This window comes from Panthera uncia, assembly GCF_023721935.1.
Source record: "Panthera uncia isolate 11264 chromosome A1 unlocalized genomic scaffold, Puncia_PCG_1.0 HiC_scaffold_17, whole genome shotgun sequence".
Lineage (NCBI taxonomy): Eukaryota > Metazoa > Chordata > Mammalia > Carnivora > Felidae > Panthera > Panthera uncia.
In genome coordinates this window covers 143,424,061-143,449,477 of record NW_026057577.1, presented here as the reverse complement: position 1 = coordinate 143,449,477, position 25,417 = coordinate 143,424,061, and the positions used below count along the sequence as shown (strand labels likewise).

The following is a 25,417-nucleotide window of genomic DNA, read 5'->3' as shown; positions in this document are numbered from 1 at the left end:
CCTACCTCTAGAAACCTTAGCACACAGGAAAACAGACGCTGCAAGTACAATTATGGGTTTTCTAGATCTTTACAAACCCAAACTAGTTCTAATCGATCAAGATGTCATGTCTGAAAAGTCTCAGAGAATTTCATAAGCGGAGGGGATCTACAAGGTCATTGAAGTTCATCATCTGTTGGTCTTGGACAGTCAGCTTCGTAGACAGTTCCCACCTGGAAACTACTGGGGACGGTGGTTCAAAGTCAGACGCACACCCACTGAAGGCGGCCCAGGTCATCAAAAGCATAACATGCCTACTCATGAAAATCTAATAATTGCTTCTGATTCTGACCTCTGTTCTAGTTCTGTCTCCTGATTCACTAAAGCAATACTCTGATGTTTTCATTGATACAATAGACCCCATTATTTGAAAACCACATCTTCTCTTCCTATTTATTTTTTTTAAGTTTATTTATTTTGAGAGAAAGAGAGAGAGCAAGCAGGGAAGGGGCAGAGAAGAGAAGGAGAGGGAGGGAGGGAGAGAGAGAGAGGGAGGGAGGGAGGGAGGGAGGGAGGGAGGGAGGGAGGATATCAAGCAGGCTCCACGCTGTTAGTGCAGAGCCCAACACAGGGCTGGTTCCCACGAACCGTGAGATCATGACCTGAGTCAAACTCAAAAGTAAGACGTTTAACCAACTGGGCCACCCAGACGTCCCTTCTCTTCTGATTTAAACAGGAGCAGTTCAGAGGTCCTACCCCTGCTTATTTGGGCTTTCATCATTGTGGCCAGACCTCTACATGGTCTCTTTAGTTTGTTGATCTCCCTTTCCCTTAATAACCAACATTCCATGCACTATTTCAAATATAATCTGAAAACTATCAAGTACTTCAGAAGCATCACTCATAGCACTGATATTGAACTTCCATTAATAGAACCTAACATTACATTAGCTTTCTTAACTTTGTCAAATAGTTGCCTTATAGGAAATTTGAATTCAACTAAACCTTTAGTACTTGTGTTCTAAACTGCCAAGAACCAGACTTCCATACACAATATATCTCTATAGTTGATCCCTATGAGCCCACAGACATGGATTCCAAATTTTCAACTTTTTGTTTTATCTCATATTTTTTTCGGGATTTTAGATTTTTCTTGAAATCTAATTTTATACCAAATGTATGCATACTTTTTTAAGATTTTATTTTTAAGTAATCTCTACACCCACTATACCCAATGTGAGGCTCAAACTTACAACCCTGGGATCAAGAGTCCCATGCTCTAGTGACTGAGCCAGCCAGGAGCCCCAAAATGTATGTGTATTTTACTAGCCTTGAAAACCTGCATATTCTAAAAAGTTTTAAAAAATTTAAAAGAAAACAAAAGGGGGGAGGCACCTGGGTGGCTCAGTTGGTTGAGTGTCTGACTTCAGCTCAGGTCATGATCTCATGGTTTGTGAGTTCGAGCCCTGCGTCAGGCTCTGTGCTGACAGCTCAGAGCCTGGAGCCTGTTTCCCTCTCTCTCTGACCCTCCCCCGCTCATGCTCACTCGCTCTCTCTCTCTCTCTCTCTCTGTCACTCAAAAAATGAATAAAAACTTTAAAAAAAGAAAAAAAAAGAAAACCTGCATATTCTATAAGCTTGCTTTGAAGACATTAGGCCAATTGTTTGATTAGTTTTGTTTTGAAAAGTAAGTACACAGCTCAATGCTTTTCCACCCCAATCTCCTTTCCTGTAGACAACCATCCAAAGAGATGTATAAAGACATGCCTAGTACATGTCATCAGGATACAAAAATCAACATAAGCCTGGGACTGTTTTCCAGTACCTAGATGCAGTGCGCTGTGATTCCAACATTGTCTTCTTGGCCCCCTGTCTGCAGAATGCCTGGAAGTAACTACGTGTTCATTTACAAATTAGGAACAATCATTCATGGCTGTATGATCTTCTTCATCCTTGACCCTAAATCTGGAGATAAGCCAGATGGGGGGGTGTCTCACAAGGACAGACGGCTGAGCTTAACAAATGCTCCTATTTCTCATACTGCAGCTTTCGAATTGGAATGCGACCGTTAACCTCCCGACCCCGTTGAGTTGTGCAGCTCTGTGGTGGCGACACTCCTCTGAAGTAGGGCGCATAAGACAATCGCCTGGGGTAGGGGAAGAAAGAACTTACGGTTTCAATTACTGTTCTCACCTCTTAACATGAGCTTTTTATCTTATTTTCTAACATATGCATCTTAGTACAGTAGTACATTTATATCACGTACAAATCAACGGGCACTTTATGAATGTTCTTGCTCAAAAGACTTCCGGATCGGAGGAGTGAAAATAGTAAGGGCTGGAGACCCCAGGGTAAGAGACGCACACAGGTTAGGCCAGCGACCCTGTTGAGAGCCCACCTTGGCCAATCTTCTGTGCTCCACAGCTAAAAGTTGTACCCCTAACTCGGCACCAGGGAGCCCCTAGAGGAGAAATACTAAAATCCTATTCATTTGGAAGGGATCACAGAATTGAAGCCTTTAATTTTGCAGGTAAGGAAACTCAGGTGCAGAGGGATTAAGTGAGTAGATGGTGCAGCTTCAAAGCCCTTGGGGGACATTCGAGGGAAAAAGAACACGAAATGAAAGAAAATGAATACCAGAGCTGGAACTGAGTTCATTCCATCGTTTTTTCTCAAAATATATCCCGATAAAGTAGTAAACATACAAACTCAAAGCCAAAAGCCACAACTGAGGAAGAAAAGAAGAAGGGATGGGAGGGTGACAGTCACCGAATACAGCCTTACACAGCCTTAGGCGCCGTACTTAGGCTGACCGATTTTCTGGGGAATGCACCAAGCACAGTGCAGAAGCATTGGCAGTGAACGTTCTGAACGTCGGCCGATCGCTCAGGGTGACACAGCCACCTTCTAACTTGAAGCCCCTTTAGAATTTTGCCTTCAGAAGTTGTGAACATCCACATTGTTCTAGGATGAATAACGCATTTCCCCAAAATAAATAAATGCTTACAGCACAGGAATATCCACTTGTAATCTAGATCCGGTAAAATGTTCTACAGATGGAAGAGGAAGTTACCGTATGAAGTTATGCTTATACATGACATCACACTGCACCTGTGCCACAGGGATGAGAATGTCACTATTCCGATGGAGAGAAAGTGAGGCACGAGTATGCCCGTGTTTTCTTAGCGCATAGAGCTAAGCCTCTGGCCTCTAGGCCCATATTTTTTCCCACGACCCCAAAGCTAAAAGGCCTATTTCATACCTGGTTAAAAACACTAAGAATTTTGTCTCCACACAAAGCACAGATTCTCAAAGTTACCCCAAATCGTCACTGTCACTTGCAGACAAGGATGAGAAGCCAGTTGGCCTGGCTTCCTTTTGAAAATGAGAGGAAAGAGAAAGGGCTCCCAGAGCACTGACAGGGATACACTTGTAGGGATAAACTCCTTAGGATGGGCACAGCCTCTGGGTCATCACAGGAACTCGACTCCTAGACTGTTGTTCTTTTGAGAGGAGGAGGAGTGATAGCAATCACAGTCATTGATTTATCTTCCGGTCCCTGCAAGAAAGACAGCTCCATGAAGGCAATGGCTGTGCAGCTCCCTACTCCTAGATTTAGAACAGGGACTGGCAAAGAGCAGCTCAGTACATCGTGCTGTAATAATCCCTAGACCATGCCATTTAATTGAAACCAGTCTTAGGAGATGCTTTGGAAATATCCGCATCCACAGACGTATTGAATTGACACACAAGGCCGTACTGTAAACCAAGCCACACAATGGCTGCAGGTGAAAGCAGTGAGGAGAGAAGGAAAGGAGGAGACTGAGGAATGGGGAGGCCACCACAAGATCAGGCTACCGTGTTCTCCCCTCCTGCTGCGTATCTCCCTCTCTCTACCTTACATGTGCATGCACAAATACAGCATGGCAGAGAGCCTGGAAATAAAGAGCCTGGAAAAATACAAGACTAGGATAAACCAGATACCACTGAGCCCTCCGATCTCTTCTCACCTTGAACCTGCAGGAGTCTCCACTGTGGCAGATGAGACTGCCCCGATCTATAGGCTACCCCTAACTCTCTGCAGAAAAATTTCAAATCAACCTTAAACTTGTTCTCTCACCCACCTCATTCACAGCCAGTTTCTGCATCCATAAAAGCAGAGAGGTGGTTCTCAACTGCTCCTGGAATCCCCTAGGGAACCTCTTAGAAATGCAGATGTCCAGCCCAGACTTTGAGATGCTGAGTCAGGGAGCTGTATTTACAATACATACTCAAGCGGATTCTGATGCGGCACCCCATTATCAATCCCTGAGCTCCAGGCCCTGCAGGATTCTTTTTTTAAAAATTTGTTTAGTGTTTATTTTTGAGAGAAAGGGAGACACCGAGAAACAGAGTACTAGCAGGGGAGGGGCAGAGAGAGAGGGAGACACAAAATCCGAAGCAGGTTCCAGGCTCTGTGCTCGAACTCCTGAACCACAAGATCATGAAGTGAGCTGAAGTCGGACACTTAAGTGACTGAGCCACCAAGGCTCCCAGGCCCTGCAGGATTCTAAACAGGAACATGTCGATCAGTGGGTCAATTCACAGTACAAGGGAGAAGAGCCTGGAGCATGTGGCCGAAGGTGACCAGTAAAGAAAAACAGGGAGAGCTATGCAATGCGTGGAGGGGAGTTTCTATGAATAGGCAAAGATCTACAAAGGTTTTCCAAAATGTAAGTGAGATGGTTAAACTGAGCAGTGCCCTTGGTGGGAAGGCTGAAGGGGAGGGAGGTGCATAATCAAGTAGACTTGGGTTCAAAATCTTGCACACTTTTTTTTTTTTTTTTCTGTAATCTCAGACATCCCACATAATGAAATAATTACTCTGCTTAATGATTCTCATCTATAGCACAGGGACAATAGCTAACATATACGGGCCTCTGTGAGGATTTAGCGAGGTGCCATAAGCAAACACTAGATACGCTCAACGAGTGTGTTAGTTATCATTCACAGTAACAAATAAAAGGCAGGGTTAGGTTCATAAATGCTGAAATGAAGGCATGCAAAGTTCCTGTTTAATTCCATATACCCGGAGATTAGAAAAATCCCTAAAAGGGAAATGTGTGACATTTGGCCAATATTTGTGCACCCCATTTGCAAAATATATGCCGGAATATGCCACAGTCCACAGACTAACATCAGGTCCACGGCAGCACTAGGCCCGACAACCAAATGACCCAACAACCCACGGGCCCACACACTCAGAGTGACCCTCTGCAAGTCTTTGTCGTCTTCACCTCCGTGTTTATGGTTTCCAATCTCCGGCAGAACTGCTGCATGATAATGTGGGTGCAGTTAATCCTCAGCCTTAACACCGATATTTAACTACCTTTACCATTTCGAGGCTGAAGATAGTAGAAACTCTACTAATGCTGATGAAAATTACCAGAAGTTGGTTCAGAAGAGCAGGAGGGCTTTAAACTAACCAGAAGCAGCTGAAATTCATAGAGAAGGTGTGTGTGAATAATGGGAAAGCCATGCAACAAATAATCCTATTGGGAATTACTCTCATTGGCTACGTATCCAAATGTCACATACCCCACCCCACACAAACAGCAGCTAAGGCTTAAGAGAAACAAAAAGGTTCTAACAATTGATTAGACTCATTCCGAAACAAGGAGACAGTTGACCAGTTGACCAACACCTAAAATCAGTCTTTCCTCTTTAAAAATGAGCCAGTACTTTTGGAAGCCACAGACTAGCTCAACATTTTTATTCCTAGAGGAAGTAACCTTCACATCCTTGAAAAATATTTATACACTGGAGAAGGTCACTATGTAATTTAGCCACACTGCAGCATTCATTAAATTCTTAGAGCTTGCAAAGTTTATTTTTAAAACCAGCAGTGCTAAGTTTAATTAAACTTGTCAAATGTAGGAAAAACTTGATGTGATAGAAGCAGGTGATTGGGTGCACAAATGACAAAAATATTCTCACTCTGATTATGCTTTCCAGATGAGCCAGCATTAGTTATGGCCACTATATGAGATGCCACTATTGACATAATTAATGCTGATTGGTAATTCTTAGGATCCTGAAAACGGGTTTTGATTTTTGAGTAGAACTTTATTTAACAGAACCGCTGACTGAATATGATCACATAAATGATCCAGGCCACTGGATCTTTTTTCTCCTGTCAATGAACATTAGAAATACGAAGAAAGAGATGATGTGAGATTTTAGAGACTATGTATAATTCTTTGTGTGTTCCTTATGCACTAGTTTGGAGAATATGCGGATAAATTACAGAACCTTAGAGACGGCTGGAGTATTACAATAACAGCCACACTGTTTATGATGGAAGCAACAGATGACTTCAGAAGCTGAGGGCAGTGGTCAAGTTTCCACCACTAGAGGCTGGGAAGAGGGGAGGACACACTGGTCTTCTCACTAAGAATCCATCTGATGCCTTGACCATGCGTTAGGAGGGAAATTCTCAACCCCTATTCTGTGATACAGATGACTTGGCTGAGTGTCGGCGCATAAACAATCATAAATCTACTGCCGGTATTTGACCACTTTCTCTCACACTTATGCTAGAATAATGAGTAGCCAGTGATAAATTTGAAAATTTCTACTTTATTTTAAAAAATCGAAAAACAACACCACCACCAAAGTAGAACACCGTATCTTTGGTGCCAGGAAATTTATATTTAGTCCATCATTTGTTCAATAAATAAGGCACGCGAGGGTCTAGGTGCTGGGAATGCATCAATAAAAATGTTAGACAAAAATCCCTGTCCTTATGGAGTTTACGTTCTGGTAGAAACAAATGGACGTGGAACAAGATGGACCAATGGGTTACTTAGAGTACCATCTGTGGTAAGGGCGGAGGAGAAAAATAATGCAGGAAAAGGAGATAGGGAGGCAATGTAAGTATGGTTATCAAGACCTGACTCATCGATAAGGTGACCTCTGATCAGAGACCTGAGAGACATGAGGGGAAGGGGGCACGTGTGTATCTGGACTGGATTCTGGTTGGGGGCTGCTGTTTTCTGTTTTCAGCAGAGAAGAATGGCAAGTGCCAGGGCCACGTGATGGTTCTCCAAAAGGCAAGGAGGTTCTCTGCTGGAGCAAAGTGGGCAAGAGGTTACGACTTAGGAAAGGTGGGAGAGCCAGGGGTGGTAGGAGACACACGATGGAGGGGCTTGGGCGACTGCATGGTCTTTGACTTTGACTCTGCATATAGTAAAATTTTAGACTAAAAAGAGTCGAAACTTTTTAAATTTTAGGATTTACGTTTCCAGAGGATTTCTCTGGCTACTATTTAAAATCTTTACAGTCATGCTTTAACAATTATATTGTGCACGTCACTGATTCTTTCCTCATTTTGGTTTGGGAAGATCAAATAATCATATTTTAATGTACTATATCAAGTTCAGCAGTGTTTCTGGCTCTCCTTGGCCAGGGTCCATTACAGCAGTAATTTTACTGCATTACAGTTACGAGTTCTCATATCTTCATCTGCACCAGATTTTTTAGTTCATGGACTCTGGGAACTTCCTCTTTCCTTTTTGTTCATGGCATACAATGTTTAGTACCAGGGAGGAACTCAACATCGATTTGCTGAATATAAGGTACTGTAAGAGATAAGAATTACAAAAGAGCTATAAAACAGAACTCTAAATCAGGAGTCACATGTTAATAAGCTTCTTACAGAAATACAAACACAAGTCTTTGTTCCTAAACCATTTCAACGGGAACTTTCGGTCAAATGTATTAGCTATGAGTTTGTAACCTATCAATATAATGTCAATGATTTGGGCCAAATCTGGAATTGTCTGGGTAAAAAAAAAAAAAAAAAAAATATATATATATATATATATATATATATATGTATATAATTATAAATATTTAACAATTAAAACTATTCTTCACTGTTTGCATAAAACTTCACAGTGAAATACTCCAGGAAAGATTGTGCAACTTGGCATTTGAGGATCTTCAAAATCTGAAGGACCCTATTTAGTATGTTGTCTGATGCATTCACAGCATTTAAATAGCTGGATTAAAAAAAAAAATTAAAGAGTTTAAATTTTCTTCCCATATACAATATTTATATTCAGCAGTGTGAGGTAATAGGCAATTATACCATGTAGTTAGTTAAGTTGGGTCACATGCCTATACTGTGCCCTGCAGCTTGAAGACTTAATGCCACTTGAACCCATGACATTGGTGTTCCACAAAGTGTGAGTGCCTAGACACTACATTCCCGAAGTGAAGCTTTATATTTAGGCTTGATCATTTGAGTTTACATTTAGGCTGTGTTACTAAATAATGGTCAATGCATGGAAAACTCTTTTCAAAGGTCAAAGTTTTAAGTAGCAATTCCCAGCGGATACCTTTGAAACCATTAATAGGTTTACACCCATTCCCCCAAAGTGAAAAAGGTTTCTTAGCTTTCATATGATCCAAATAACTTTTAACTTTAATGAATCGAAATGAAATATTTACTGAGAGGTATCCCCAGAGTATATTCAAGCCTTCCTTTGTTAGCTTCTTTAAAATAAAACATACCCATGCTAGTCAATTAACATACTAAAACATGTGCCCTAACATGCTCCTGATTAAAAAGAAGTAATTTTCTTTATATCAACTTGGTTATTATTCGCCCTCAGTATCTGAGTTACAAAGTCACTCAAATTTCAAAAATATTAATCAAGTAGAAATTCTATCTTGTGATTGTCACAATTAAGTTGGAACTCGTTCTTCTCTTTTGCTATTACCATCCAGCTGAAAACACTAAAGATAAAAACCTAAAGACTTTGAGTCACCATGGTATTTCACTTAGAATTCTCCAGCGAGCACCTATCTCATAAATATATAGCAATTGAACACATAATTCTCACAGACTGTCACCCCAGTGACACCCCACTGTTAAATCCCCAGCTTTCCTAAATTGATTTGTCTCTTTAACCTGTTGAGTATACAAATATATTCTAAACTCTGGTGGCTACATACGTGAAACCTACGAAGTCACTGTAAATTTTGGTCAATGATTCTCTCACTGAGTTGTGTGGATGAAAGCAATCTGGAAATACTTGTACGGTAAAGGTTTTCTATAATTATGGGATTTGCGCATCCTGTTTACACCATTTAGAATGATCAAAACATGCAATTATTGCATTCTAGTTCTAACGCAAAGCTCATCACTGAGAACTGAACAAGCTCTGTTGAGAAAGGCAATGCAATGCAACAAGTTAGCTGTCCAATACGTTGAATTTTTAGTTACTTGACACACTGGCACTGGTTGTGCAATTTTTATGCCCTTACTCTCAATGATTAATTTCTTTCTGAGTGAGGCTCTTTATTTAACTGTGTGCCAAAGTGGGGGGGGGGGTCGACAGCCCACAATTTCCAAGCCAACTTTTAATTACTTAAACCGGCATTTACACGGATAATTCATAACTTTCATGAAATCTAAAGGATGTATTTACAACATACCAAGTTTTACCAAATGCAGTCATGAAGCAGTTATAATGGTTCACAGATAGAAAAATGGCACATGGGTCCTTACAACTGCGTTCTGTTTAATTCGGTTATTTGGCATTTACAATTTCAACATTAATACTCTGAATAAACTGACAACTGTGAGGCCGGAGATAAATTGTACCTGTGTTCTCTACATGTAACTCTCAACCTGCAGTTTTACAACTTTAGCTAAAAATCATCACACAAACAACATTAATAATGAAAGCATTTAAAAAACAAATACGTTCCATTTTCACTTTTTCTTCTCTTTTACCTTTGGAAACAAATGGTCCTTAAATACTTCAAAACTGTAGTCGAGGCCAACAAGTCGACTAGTCACAAAGATGAGGGGTTACTTTTCCCTCTTTCCAGGCAGCGTTCGGGGGTTTCAGCCGTTTCTGCACCTGCTCCTCCCTCCCCGAGCCAGGGCTAAAAGGAACCCCAGAGGAGATCAGAAATCACGAATGGAGTGGAAGAACAGTCTCGCAAAAGTCAGGATGCCAAATTATCATAGTTTAATTTCTTCTTTCACTCGCCAACAGTTTAAGAGAAAGCAAAGCAAAGAGGCATCAGAGACACCACAAGCCTAGTGGTAGCAGTCTTAAAAGAGAAAAGAATTGAGTTCAGCCAGGCACAAAGGTCTCCATGGCAACAGTGAATTTAGACCCCCATCGGCATTATTTATGCAACATTTCATCACAAAAGGACCCTCCCACTAGCCTGCCTAGCAAATTCTAGTTTTCGGATCTTCCATTTCTTTACCCTAAATCTGTATCTGGATCCTTAGCGATCTGTATCTCAACATTTTGACAAAAAAAGAAAAAAAAAAGAAAGAAAAACCCACAGAATCATAAAATTAGTCTCAGACTGAATCTAGACTTTGTTTCCTTGGTGAATTCAAAGGCAAGAGGTAGATTCAAGATTGCTTAGAGTTCATATTCAAAGCTGGGGTCTAGTTTTGATTTAGAAATGGACACTTTGAAAAAACATAAGTTTATTCAAATTATTTTATTTTTGAAATGAGACTGTAATTCAAAAGAAATATAAAATATGGGAAACTCTAACAAACCCGAAGACTTACAGAAAAGAGAACCTGTCTAGATGCTTGACTTTAACGCTAAATTTTATATGCTTATATCCACCCCTACCCATTCCCAGCCATCGTAGTACCTCAGAAAACTCAGTTCTGAGTCTTACTTGATTCTAGTTTGGGTGTGACTTCCAAGTATTTTAAGTACTTTTTATCAACTGTGTGGCCAAGGGACCCCACGTCCACATGTTGTAATTAGATGACCTAGGGCAAGTTATGTACAACAGAGATAGCACCCCGATGTAATGAGGTTACCATATTAATAAGATGTTATCTTATTGAGGAAATACTTTCTTCAATTCTAAAACAATATACGACTATAATTGTTAGGATAATACTTGATGTTGGAAAGAAAGTATCATATTTAGTGTTAGCTCAAATAGAGCTAAACAAGGTGACTTTTAAAAACTAGGTCTTGATTATTTTTAAAATAGTACAAGCTTTTTAGATGAAAATTCAAACAGAACCTACTTTTATTTTTATTTTTTTAGTTTATTTATTTATTTTGAGAGAGAGAGAATGTGTGCATGTGTTGGCGACTAGCAGAGAGAGAGGAAGAGACAGAGAATACCAAATAGCCTCTGAGCTGTCGGCACAGAACCCAATGAGGGGCTTGAACTCATGAACCACATGATCATGACCTGAGCTGAAGTTGGACACTCAACCAATTGAGACACTCAGGTGCCCCAGTACCTACTTTATAAAGGGCCATTCTTATCCCCCACCCACCCCACACCACTCTCCTTTAATATAGTGTATGTCTAAGACCTAAATCATGCATCTTGATCTAAGTCTTGATTGACTCTGCGTTGTCTTTAAGACAATTTGCAAGATTGACTCATGGGTGCTAGTGTTTTCTGTCAGAGCATATTTGGTAAGATTTTCTGTTGCCTGCAACATAGGCAAATATCTATATCTCCTCAGGGCACAGATCTCCCAGAACTGGGTGTTCCTGGTGCCTCCAGAAGCACAGTTCACCTTCATTTTCCATGAGGATGCCTCCTGAGTTGCACAACTCATGGCCCTACTTAGACGGCTATACAAATTTTGTGAATACATCATTCAGATAACCTCACACTGAAAACTAGAGAATTAAAGAGCAGGCTAACAGTACTCTCTTTTAAGAAAAGAGTTCTCCTGAGAGAGAACAACTTCCACCCACATGTTAGTTCCCAGTTTTCTCTCTTCCGTATCTATCACCTTTTTTGCTGCTTTTATTGCCTTTTTTCCTCTCTGTTTTATTTCCTCATAGCAGTCCTCTTTATTTCTGCACTATTTATGCCTCCTAATGATTTAAATGTGGTTTCATTTACACAATGGCTTTACATTTTCTGGTTTTTCCATGAGCGCTGCCTACTCTCATCATTCCTTTCATGACTTCTTAGTCTTGTCATTTCTTCGATTCCATATATATATATTTTATGATTCTAACCTCCTTTAGACTATAAAAAAGAATATGGCTAATGTTCTTTTACATTACTTGTAGGTAATTTAATTTTTCTGGAGTTATACTCTCTTTTCATTTTGTATATTACTGTTATGTTACTTTCTTCTCTTTCTGATTTCTTTGTTTATCTTTTGTGTGTGTGTGATAATGTCAATCCACTGTCTTATATTTAAACCCTTCAATTTATTATTTCCTTGATAATTCCAGCAACTTCACCTGGGCTTGGCTTTTGCTTCATCAGATTGAGGAGAAGAGGGGGGGCTAAATATAAATGAATAAAACAACAGGTTAAACATGCAGTTCTTGTAACATCCTCCATTTCAACAATATTCTCTCTTATGGGAGTTTGTCCTCCACAGGGCTTCCTGTTTCTCTGTGTCTCCTCTTGTCTGCAGAGCTCAGTGTTCCAGTGAAGGACACTGAATCATGGCCATTGCTTCTTCCTTCCTTCCTTCCCTTTTTCCCTCCCTCTCTTCCATAATTCAGTCCTTTTTCTCTTTCTTTCCCTTTCTTTCTTTCTTTCTTTCTTTCTTTCTTTCTTTCTTTCTTTCTCTTCTTTCATGTTTATTTAAGAGAGACAAAGACAGTGAGAGTGGGGTAGGGGCAGGGAGAGGAAGGGGAGAGAGAGAGAGAGAGAGAGAGAGAGAGAGAGAGAGAGAATCTCAAGCTGGCCCCGCACTGTCAGCATGGAGCCCAGCACAGGGCTTAATCCCACAAACCATGAGATTATGACCTGGGCCAAAATCAAAAGTCGGATACTCAACACATTGAGCCACACAGGCACCCCTCTTTACTTTTTTTAAATAAGATTGGTTCAATGTATGGTATCTTAAAAGTGATATCTACATTCTGTGTACCTTCTTTTTAGGAGTTTGTGGCCAATTCTCTTCTGAGTGTTACTGTAAATGGAACTGTATTACTAATTTATTGCATTTTTGGTTGATTTTGCTTTTTCCAGAAAAGAAATAGAATAAACTAAACATTGTGGAATATCCATAATTAATAACTTAACCTAAATCCTAGAAAGGCATAAATATGTGTTTTTCACAAAATCCAACAGTAATTCACAATTTAAAAAGCAATCTTCGCAAACTAGGCATATGGAGGAACCCCTTCAATTTGATAATGAAAAAAAAGACTGCCTAAAAATTACAGATTTAAATATTGCAAACTCATCCTTAAGAGATGAACGATGTGTTATTCACTATCATTACTTCTACTTCACATTGTAAGAGTGGTCCTGGGTGTGGCTCCGCCCAGATCATCCAGGGCCTGCTTGGGATTCTCTCTCTCCATCTCTCTCTGCCCCTCCCCCACGCACGCACACACGTTCTTTCTCTCAAAATAAAAAAAAAAACAAAAAACTTAAAAACAAATTGTACTGGAGGTCTCCTGGGATAAAGTGAAAACAAAAAGCCAATGTACAAAAACATCCGTTTTCTTTGTGTATATTGCCAATAAAGAAATTACAACAATAGTAACATTTACAAAAAACCTAGGAAAACATCCAATACCTGGGGATAAATCTGTGAAGGTGATATAAGACCTCGTCACTAACCACTTCCACGACACTCCCGAAATTAAAGCAGACCCAAATAATGGTTTTACAGGGAAATACCATGCCTATGCCTGGCTGATTTAATGTTGTAAAGATTTCAATCTCTTTGGATTAATTGACAGGTTTAACAGTATTCCAATTCAAACCTCAGCATGCTTTTTTTTTTTTTTTTTTCTTCCAGGGGTGGGAGAGACTGAGACAATGGCTAGTGGATTCTAAAATTTACATGAAAATGCAAACGGTCAAGACACACAAGCGGTCTTGAAGGAAAGAAACAGATCAATACACTGAACCTACAGATAAGAGGGCACTTTACAAAGGGGCAGAAATTAAGACCATATGGCATCCATATAAGAAGAGACAAAGACAGAACAGTGGATCAGGAGAGAATTATGACACCAAACCAGGCTTATATGTAATTTATGAGAATCATGCCCTTGCCACATACTGGTGAGATGGTGCTTTCACCTAGGTATCTACATGGTGAAAAAATGCACGATGACTCCATCTAAAAAACTACACAAAAATCGGTTCCCACGGAGCCTCAGGCTAGATGTGAAGGATTAAACAATAAAGCTTTGAGAGTAAAATATAGGACACAAACAGGATCTTACAGGAACCGTGGCTCTCTTAAGTAGGATGCAAAAAGTGCTAACCATAGAAGGAATTACAGAGGTATAAATTGGGCCATTTCGAAATCGGGAAATCCTGTTTATCAAGACACCACTGAGAAAGTGACGGGGCACCTAGTGGAAAAAGATATTCTCATTCTTTATGTGTGTCTGTGTATGTAAGTATATCTATATCATCAACAAAACTCTCCAAATGCAGTCTAATACAAAAAGATACGTGACCCAATACAAAAAAAAAGGTCAAAATACCTAAACAAGCACTTCACGAAAGAGGCTGTCCACACAGGCAGTACAGAAAGGAGATGATCAACTTTATTACTCATTAGTGCTATGCAAATTTATGACTTCCAAGGGATGCCAGTACATAGTCATGAGAATAACCATGAGAATGGTTAAAATAAAAAAAAAAAAAGAGACAAAATATCAAATACTGAAAAGTACTGGGTGTTAGCAGAACTTTCACAGACTGAGTGGAATTGTAAAACGGTAAGAGTAATTTGGTATTTTTCCATCTCTTCTACAGCCCTTCAGGACATCCCTCTAGGTCTCTGAAATTCTACTTCCAGGTATACACTCCACAAAAAGGTGCACACAAGTACACCAGAAACATCTATCAAGATGCTCCTCCCAGCAATATTCATATCAGCCCCACCTGGACACTATGGACATGCCCAGGAACAAGAAGAAATGTAGTATGACATCTGTGCACAATGAAATTCTTTTCAGCAAAATAAATAAATAAATAAATAAACAAACAAACAAACAAACAAACAGATAACCAAACGCAGTGTATGGCTGAGTCTTATACACATAATCTTGACCAAGCTGTATTTCATGGTGTATCCACTTTTCTGTATGTATACTATTCTTAAAAAAATAAAGTCCTAAATGATTTCCAATCCTAGATATCAGGCATGAATGAAAACGTGTACATTATGTAGCTACGAATGTTCCTGATTTTCTAAAAAAAAAGAAAAAAAAATGAGAAAAAAACCATTTTAAATTCAGCTTACCAAGTTATTTTAAATGAAAATAAAAGGCTTTTAAGTCTTAGAAGTAGAACTAAAGAATGAAGGGATCACTATTTGGTGTGGTATCATCAATTTAAAAATAATTCCCTATGTTGTGTTCTACTGGACAAATGATCTGACAAAAGAAAGAAACTGCATTTTAATGTTCTGGCCACTTTCACCCACTAACTCTGACAGCACGATAAAGGAATAAGCAGCACTAATTAATACAGGAAAGCTTTCACATTACAAACAAGTGAAGACTTTGTAGTGATTTCCAAGTAAGTGTAATATGAATAGTTGTATACTTTTAGTAGAACAATCTTTAAACGAGTTTTTTTTTTTTTTTTAACTTGGTTCTTTCCTGAAATTTTGGTGTTTTTTTTTTGTTTTTTTTTTTTTTTTCCCTCAGAACCAGCATTCCAGGATAAAACTCTGTAATTCTATTTACTATCCCTCCGGACTCTAAGGTATAAAATTACAAATGAATGACAGCCAAATTACTGAGTCTGCCTTTCAAAGGGCATGGTGAAACTTTAGCACAAAGATTCTTTTGCAATTAAATAGTTGCAAGGAGTAATATTTTTGGGGCCAGCTCAGCTTTTCATTTGTAGTCTGTGGTTATCTCTGCTGCCCATGGCCAGGATGGATTGCAGGACATGTTAACGTTGGGGGAAAGAAGAAGAAGAGAAAAGAGGAAGCGAGTGACACAAACAATGCTGGACTTTTGCCTAGGGCCCTGGTAGTGACAGCTACTTGGATAAAACTGAACCCCGTGCTGCCTGCTGCTGCTCAAATGTCACTACCTGGTGACAGGCACACTCAGAAATAGGACACTCAGTATTAAGAGGCTGGAAATGCATGAGATCACACACTAGCTCTTGACCGCCAATCAGTGTAAACCTGAACTCTGTAACTAGAAATGTAGGCTACATATACTAAATCCCATTAATAAAATACATTTTGGTGATTATTTGCCCTAGCGGGATATAAACCTCTTATTTGGGACCTTTTATACTGGGCAAATCACATGCCTTCCTTCACTGTCCGCTTTAAGTTAAAGCTCATGGAATGAGAGATTAAGACCAGAGGATTGCAGGGACAGCGCTCTACCCTGGCATGAAATTAATTTCACTGTATTCAAAGCACTCTTGGTTTCTCAAATAGGATGTGCAGTTGACCATCCGGTAAAGGTTCAGCAAACCCCTTGGCATTCCTAATGCTGTCAATTATCAATCCATGAAGTTCATATGAATTAATGTTTTGGGCATAAACAAGGCTGGAAGTCAGGAATCCCCAGTTACCGAATGCATGACTGCAATGACTCCAAGAGAGTGAATTTAGAACATGATTTTTTTTAATGCATTAATTAATAAGAGGTAGAAACACATCTGTTCTATGGAATACTTCTAAAATGCCACAGTGTACCAGTTTTATCATGAATATATGCATTTTCCAAGTAATATTAATAATAACACAGAATTCTCATTTTTAAATGCAGAGTTCCTATTTTTAAAGCAGTCTGTCTCTTTCTCTGACACACACACACAGACACAGACACACACACACACACACACACACACACACACACACACACCCCTCTGCAGAATGCAACATTTTAAATGACAAGGTAGAATTTCTTTATGGTTGAATGGACAATGTCTACCATATTTTATCCTTTACCATATCTGAAGCACATATTTCAGACATTATCTTCTAACAAATAATTCAATGTATCTGACTACTAAGAGTATCCTATCTTCATCTCCCAGTATTAAGAGTAGCATTTGTTTCAATTTTTTTGCATAATTAGCTTCCGTCTTTATCTGATATTCTTTAACATTTATGTAAAGTGGTGGTCATGAATAATACTCTGTCAAAACAGAGTGGCCCCTGTTTCTTGGGCCGACTTGGGTATTACGTCATTGCCCTAGGCTGAGGTGCCTAAGGAATACCAACAAGAAAACGCGCATGACTAAGCATTTTAAGTTCTTCCCACAATGTGTTTGGCTACAACATTACCCAAAGAGACTACTTTAAAAATAATTCTTTACAAAAAAAAATACTAAGTTTCAAAGAAATTGGAGGGGCACGTTTAAAACAAACAAGTAAATACTTGAAACTATACATTTCAATATATCACATCAGAATTACATAATATTCTGGTATAATTTCCTCCACAGGATATATTCTCCCAGGGTATTGGCACACTTTCTTACATTTAGCCTGGAACATTCCGTCCTCTAACTTAAGATTTAACTTGTATCTTGGAAAACTAAGATACAAAGGCCAGCGGTGCACTCTCATGGTGATGGGGATTAAACAAGGACCAAAAGGCTCAAGATGATGAGCATCCCTGTAATTCTCGGATGCTAGTGCCCTCTTTGTACTTTTGCTTGCTTGTCAGCATTTTTTAAACTGAGAGTAGCATTTAAATATTTGGGTAGGGGCACCTGGGTGGCTCAGCTGGTAAAGCATGTGACTCTTGATCTCAGGGTTGTAGGTTTGAGCCCCACACTGGGTGTGAAGATTACTTAAGAATAGAGGCGCCTGGGTGGTTCAGTGGGTTGAGCATCTGACTTCCGCTCAGGTCATGATCTCACGGTTGGTAGGTCTGAGCCCCGTGTTGGGCTCTGTGCTGATACTCAGAGCCTGGAGCCTGCTTTGGATTCTGTGTCTCCCTCTCTCTCTCTCTGCTCCTCCCCCTTCTCGTGCTCTTTCTCTCTCAAAAATAAATAAACACAAAAAAAATTTAAAAATTATTTGGTCAGCAATCTTTCATGAATTGTAGTATGCTTTCTGTTCCATTTCATCATGACTGCCTAAGAACAATCTGTAAACTTGTTCTTTGTCCTATGGTGGGGCTGGATGTGGATGGAGTAGTGTAGGAAGCTGGCCAAAGCCAAGTCCAAACTGATCTTTCCTGAAAGGACTTTGCCTGCAGATATGGTAACAGATATTACTAAACAGATGTGTATATTAAACAGATGTGAATCACAATAGGATCGGTGCTGATGGGGTTTGGAGGCGGTGGGGTCCGGAGCCGAAGGCCAAGAAAGAATTCTTGGGATGTCTTTGGTGCAAAAAGGTGATTTTACTGAAGCATGGGGCCAGGACCCCTGGGCAGAAAGAGCTGCCCCTGGATTGGGAACAGTGACTGATTATACACTTGGGAGTTGGGGGAGGTAAAGGCAAGGGGAGGTTTCCAAAAGCAATATCATATGCTGAAAAAGACTCCAGGGATAGTGGAGGCCTAGCTATGGTCCAGCTAAGGTTGTTTTTCCCTCTAGCAAAACATGAACATTAAGATTGTGCTGAGCTCCTGGAGAAATGTTCTACTCTCCTGCCCTCAAGTATTTTTGGCTGCAGGTTATAAGCAAATTTAATTTTATCTACACTTCCTCCTGCCTTTGTTTCCCACATCAAGTACCGTATCATCTATTGAAATAATACACTCTCTTTTGAGAATTTTGAAGACTTTTCTACAATATGTTTTGAATATGTCTCTATTTCTGAACATTGCCCAAACACTGGTATCCAATAAACGGAGGCCCTGGCCGAATGATGCAACTGCAGCTGGTTCTAGAATTGAATCCACATTTTTGAAATAAGCGTTTGTTAGGATGTCTATAAGCTCTGTTTACAGTTCTCTAAAGCTCCTAAATCCTGAGGTTGCTCCTTTATAAGTACGGCCCATCTGGAGTGAAGCGATTGCTTGGCATTTTCAAAGCCTCTCAGGTCATCAGATGGACTGGATGAAAAACTGAGGCTCATTTACCTCCGTAGGTTTATGCTATGTTCTCTCGTTCTTGCCCTAGGTTCAAAATTTGGCCTCTGATAATAAGTTTCCCTTAATTTGCAACCGAGCACTCTGGACTGTGGAATATTAAACAAATAACAATGAGAATAAGAAGAGCTGGCATTTTACTGGGTAAGGAACTCACCACAGGATAACAAGAACTCACTTCCCACACCCCTGAAACTGCCTTTGTCCATATCCTCACGTGGTAAGGAATAGCTCGCTTTTTTGTTAACAAAAAAGCAGCGCAAGTAGGAGTGGAACTGTACATGGTTTCTGCATCCAGTCGAATGGAGCAAGTTACTACCTCATTTTAAAGATGAGGAAAAAGATTCAGAGAGATTAAGTAATGTGCCCCAAATCACAGAGATTTTACGTAATAGAACCTGTATTTCCACGGGAGCAGTTTAACTTCAGAACTCATGTTCTTACCCATTGGAGATCCCTATAATCATTTACAAGGTTTTAAGTTTGTCTTCTGGTGTCATTAAAGTGCCATCATGTTCTTAAGGGGTTTGTAGAGCAATGAAGGATCAGATTATCCACACCTTACTCCTCACGAAGGAAGGAAGTTCTAATGAGAAATCCCAGTCCCCCCCAAATCAGCCAGGTTCCTAAGGGAGCCAGCATCCCAGAACTGTCCCCAATCTAGTCCACCTACTAAGTAATCCTTTGTCAACTATGGTTTTGTCTATCATTGTAAAGGTCATTAAGGTTGATATTGTATACAGACATTTAAAAGTTCTTTATCTGCTAACATTTGAAGGATTTAGTTGTACTTCCTTAAATAACAGGAAACACATATCACTTCTCCCTTTAATAGGACTCCGATAGGCAGGTTTACCAGTTGAGGAGAGAGAGGAATTATCTTTTACCTACAGCCTTTTAACACATGAATTGAAGACCAAGAGGTGAAGAAACATGTTTTAAGTCACCATGATAATTTACGAAAAGTACAAGACATAACCAAAACATTTTACCAGTAACTGCAAGTTAATAATCATTAAGGACTGGCTCATAAACATCCAAAGTAAGTATAGTGCCTGTAGCCACAAAATGTATGGGGCAAGCTGATTTGGTAGATCATGAGGACACAGTGCCATTTCCTAGAAAACTGAAAGAAATAGTTTTAAAAAAGAAAAGTTAACTATCAGAGAGAATTTTATCTCAGAAGCATTTTATTTCTAATTCATCTTTTGGGAAGTTTGTGTCTTCTAGAACTTTTTTGTAGGTATCAACAGATTTTAAGTGTACTAACTTTTGGATTTTTCATTCTCCCCTGCATATGAAATCTTGAACTTGGAAGCAGTAGTTTTTGCCAAATAAACCTTTTTCCCCAAAAGGTCGTATGTATGTAGAAAGAAAAAGGATTTTTTTTTTGTTTTTTTGTTTTATTTCCACTAGTTTCTAAAATCCAAAATGACTATAAGTTCTACTTATCTATGAGGTCAATGTGTATCAAAGGTGAGATTTATGCCTGGGAGTACAATTCAGTGATGAATCCGGGCAATGGAAAAGGGACAAATGAAATATTGTTTAGCCTTTCCACTAGGGTTCTTAGGGCAAAGGGTTTATTATTTTCGTGTTGACAAATGGCACCCAGACATGGCTCTCCAATTAATTGAGACTCACTGTACACCTGGGGATCTCAAAGGTACAAGTTTCTCCTGATATTCTGATGACATTCTTTTACCATCAAACTGATACCTCAAGTGCATGCTAAGGAACTCCAAAGTTTCAAGGTCGCTCAAAAGTGCATCAATGTACCCACTTTCCGGAAATCTCAAAACCTGGGACCATAAATGTTGGTTATCCAATTCTGAAGCACAGATGTAAATACAAATCTGGAGAAAATGACCTGTCATTGAAATATGTTACTCCAACTTCCAATTCTCTATCTACCATCTACGTCTTCCTCATCTGGAATTGCTGGATGTCCAAAATAATCACTGAAATACTTACCTACTTAGAGGATTACTACCTACATTAAAATATCAGTATGTGGGCACGTTGTTGTTGTTGTTGCTGTTGTTGTTGTGTGTGTATGTGTATGTGTATGTGTGTGTTTTTAATCAGCATGTAAAAAACATTTGCTGTCACCTAAATTCTAAGCAATGTTTGAGAAACCCTGAAACTATATATAAAAAAAAATCTGCCGATGTATAAAAGTACTGAATATCTTCTACAGATATATTAAATACACTATGTATTTTATTTTCCCAACTTGAAACAAAATATGCATCAGTTGAACCAATACACGGGCATATCTTTTAAAATGAATACTGGCACAGGAAATTGTGTTTAAAAATTATTGGGCAGAACATTTCCAGACAATGATGTTGGTAATGAAAGGTTTGATCTGGAAGGAAATGTCAGCAATTAACTCAGCAGTAATAGCACAGAAGTCGAAGGTAATGAGAGTATTGGTGATAAAAATGCAACAGGAACAACACTGTGAAGGCATCCATGAACGCCTGTCTCCTGGTGAGATTGAAAGCTTGCAGATAAATAGCTGAAGTAAATGAAAAGAACATTAAGAGCTCTGAATCTAAAAAATACTACCATTCGACTTGTATAAAGTGCTTGGCAAGGACATTTCTCTAGAGTAATACACTATGCAGAAGTATTGTAGAATATCTCATCTCTGAAACGAAAGACTGACAGAGGCACATGTGAATATGTATCTGTACCGATGTATGTATGAACAAGAACATGAGTACATACTTTTCACATGCACATACTGTGAGACAACACATTATCTGAGAAGTACAGGAGACGCTAGAATCACAAATAATGTGCTTCTTTTCTTTTAATGTTTACTTATCTATTTTGAGAGAGAGAGAGAGAGAGAGAGAGAGAGCGAGCACAGGAAGGGCAGAGAGGGAGAGAGAGAGAATCCCAAGTAGGCTCAGCACTGTCAGCAGAGAGCCTGACGTGGGGCTCAAACTCGCAAAACCATGAGATTGTGACCGGAGCCGAAACCAAGAGTTGGAGGCTTAACTGACTGACCCACCCAGGCATACCCATTGTTTTTTACCATACCATAATTTTCACCATTTTTTTGCTGTTTGTGACCTAATTGGCATTATCAGATTCTACTCAACTTTTTGCACAGTGTCTTTCTTACAGTACTATGGAAAAGGGCATATTGCTATATATGAATTTTATTTTCTTCTGCAGAAAATTTCCCCGACAGGACGAGGCATCATAATAAGCCATACAGAATTGGAACGGATTTAATTCAGCTCCTTAAAAAATAAAATTTAGGTCTCCAAATTCTAATTTGGTCTATCTGAAAAACCTTAGTCATTGTAAATTTATTTAAATCACTTTATTAGATTTAATTGTTAATATTTGTTTGTTCACGTCTCACGACTCATTAAGATTTTAATAACTCATACTTTCCTAAAATATGCCATAATGATAACCACATAAACATCTACTGCCTTATAGTTTACAAAATGGTTTTACATAAATTATCACTTTTGATCTTAACAATCTTTCAATTAGACAGTAGTATCTAAAACCAGAATGATATTGTGAACTTAATAACAGAAAGCCAATTTATATCAAAGTTCTTATTTGGGAAGTTAAGTTACCAAGCTAATTACAAAAAAGTGCTCAGGTACTTCTTAAAATACACTTTGGTAGTGTTCATTAAAGGAAGTACTTAGTGCTATGTTTCAAAACATTCACCTGAACCCCTTCAACTCCCTTCTCCCCAACCCCCAACTCTCTGGAAGGTTTTGAGCCAAGTGGCAACAAGTGACCCCTTCCATCCCCTCTTTTGTTCCCAAGACTTTGGCAGGCAAGGGATTTCCTCCAAGGGTATGATAATTAAGTTCCCTTAATAATAAAGGCATGCAAAGCACCATGAGATTCAATTTCTCTTCTTCTGGAAATTAATGATATAATTTCTCTTTTTAAAAATCTATTTTTGTAAAATATGCCATCATAATTTAATTTTAACAATGCAAGTGGTTCATAACAATACCTAAGCATTGCCACTTCTATGTTAATATTATCATAATTAGGAAATTATAGGTAGAGATATATTAGAGATATTTTTTTCATCGTTGGCACTAGGAATATCTCCATGATTTTTGTCATCCAGGAAGATTTGAGAATCCAAAGCAACGCAAATGAGTATTTCTTTTCAGGCAAGTTCCCCATGGACATGTGTCAGAATGCATAATAAACATGATGACATTCGATAGCACTATTCAAACACCTCCTTGGCAGTCGCAGCAAGAAGCCAGGGCATTGCCCTTTGGCCATGGAGTCCAGAGCATCTCACCCAGTGTCTGTCCAGATGGAAGACTGACACACTGCGCCAGTGTGGGCACTTACAGAATGATCTTACAACATTCAGGTTTGAAAAAGAAGCCAAGAGACAGTTTCACATTCTCCTTAAATACTAACGACGACAACAACAGCAACAACAAAATCAACAATTTAGCATGCTGCTTTTCCTTTTTCAAGCTAATAACATTAATGTATAATACTAGAAGGAAGCAATAGTTCTAGAATTATCCTGTGCCAGTGGCAGCCTACAATCAATGAGGGGGTACATCCAGTACCTTAGGACACAGTGAGGTGACTTATTAAAATATTTTGGTAAATGCAATAGAAATTACCCATTTGTTAAAAGGAAAGATGCCTTCCTGGGTTATTCTTGAACCTATAACAGAGTAAAGAAGATCTGGAAGAGGGTACTTCACAAGAGGCATCTTAATAACTACCAAATAGACTGTTGACCCTGTACGCCTTTACCTCCATAACATAACACGAACTAACCATGAGCAAAGAAGTATAAGTGCCATAGTTTCATAAACCCATTGAACAAACTTTCACCTGCATTTAGCATATTAAGAAGGTGGCTGCCTACTTTTGCAATACGCAAGTCATCAATTCTAGTTTCCAAAACACAGTCTAAGTACATGCATTTAACAAGAACCACACCGGGGAACAAACACCATCTACATTAGATATTATAGTTATAGTAACTGACAGGTTTCAATTTTACTATCCCTTGTTGGTGTTTTTGTCAGGATTTCACGTGCAGCACTGGGACTCCTAAAAAACTCAGTGTGGTCCTGAGAAACCAAGATTATCCTGCCACACACCGGGAGCAAAAGTAAAACAGACTGGAGGCCCCAAAGGAGTCCAGAGTAAATGGCTAATTACAGAGGTCCCACATTTGTCTGGATTATCATGTTACGCTCATGTAAAATGTAAAACCTAGGAAGATGGGTTTCCCTAAAAGTAAAAGGCAATGTAACTAGACAGAGGCTGACTTTACGAAAGGCAAATACTGCAGAGAAGTCTATTACATAGTCCAACAAGTTAGTACTTTGAGCAGTCCTTTTTTTTTTTTTTTTTTTTTTTTTTTAGCATTCATGCATTCTTCATTCATTCAAGGAATGGTTATTAAATGGCTATTTTGTTCTGAGCACTATTCTGAAAGGCAGTTAAGTAGATAGACATATCTCCGCCCTCACATAGTTGCTCTCTGCTATTATTTGGAAACACTCAATATCTGGTACTTATTCCTCCTTCTAGAAAAGCAATTTTATTTATTGATTTTTTTAATTTTATTTATTTTGAGAGAGAGAGAAAGGGGGAGGGGCACAGAGAGAGGGAGAGAGAGAGGATCCCAAGCAGGCTATGCTCTGTCAGCACAGAGGCAGACATGGGGCTCGAACTCACCAACCATGAGATCATGACCTGAGCTTGCAACCAAGAGTCAGATGCTCAACCAACTGAGCTATCCAGGCACCCTGCAATTTTATTTTTTTTAAACAAATCAATTTACTCATTCCTATAGTGATGCACACAGACTGATTAGCAGTTTCCTTTATAATTGATAAATGTATAGTATTAAATCGTATTCTGAAACTTAAAAGTTATTTGCTAATTTACTCTTTCACATCGAGGGCAGAAATAAGAACACAGAAATTTCCTATTGCATGTTTGGTGAGCATTCAGATTCATAGTCTGGTTCTTCTTTTACCATTGAAGTCAGTTGCTAAAATGTGGCTTACGGTGGGTCAGATTTTGGAAGAAAGGCAGTATTTCATTTATATAGCATTCAGCTGCAGCAACTCATGCCCCAGGTCTCAACAGCCATGCGGTTGGCCTGGGAAATTTACAAAGGTTCTGATTGTTAACATGAGTTGGACGGTAACCATAACCTAGACATCATGCAAAATACTTACATCAACAACAATTTTCAGCACTGCAACTAACTGCTATTGTCCCCTCTTTGTGGTGAGAGAGATTCCAGAATGGGAATGACCATGGCAGGTCCCAGGCCGGTATATGGTGGAGTGTGGGCCGGAGCACAAGTCTGCTCTCAAGCCTTGAATCTTTCCTTGCAGATTGTTAGCCCC

The 25,417-nt window shown here is 39.2% G+C and overlaps 1 protein-coding gene and 1 long non-coding RNA gene across 2 annotated transcripts in view; both read right to left on the bottom strand.

The window, feature by feature from the left end:
• Positions 1–25,417, bottom strand: part of CTNND2 (catenin delta 2) — a 938,499-nt gene that overhangs the window by 605,244 nt on the left and 307,838 nt on the right. The window lies entirely within an intron of this gene.
• On the bottom strand, positions 6,578–10,084 carry LOC125934709 (uncharacterized). Its single transcript, XR_007461498.1, has 2 exons — positions 9,764–10,084; positions 6,578–7,598 (listed from the first exon to the last, which is right to left on the bottom strand). It is a non-coding gene; the product is annotated as an uncharacterized LOC125934709 (long non-coding RNA).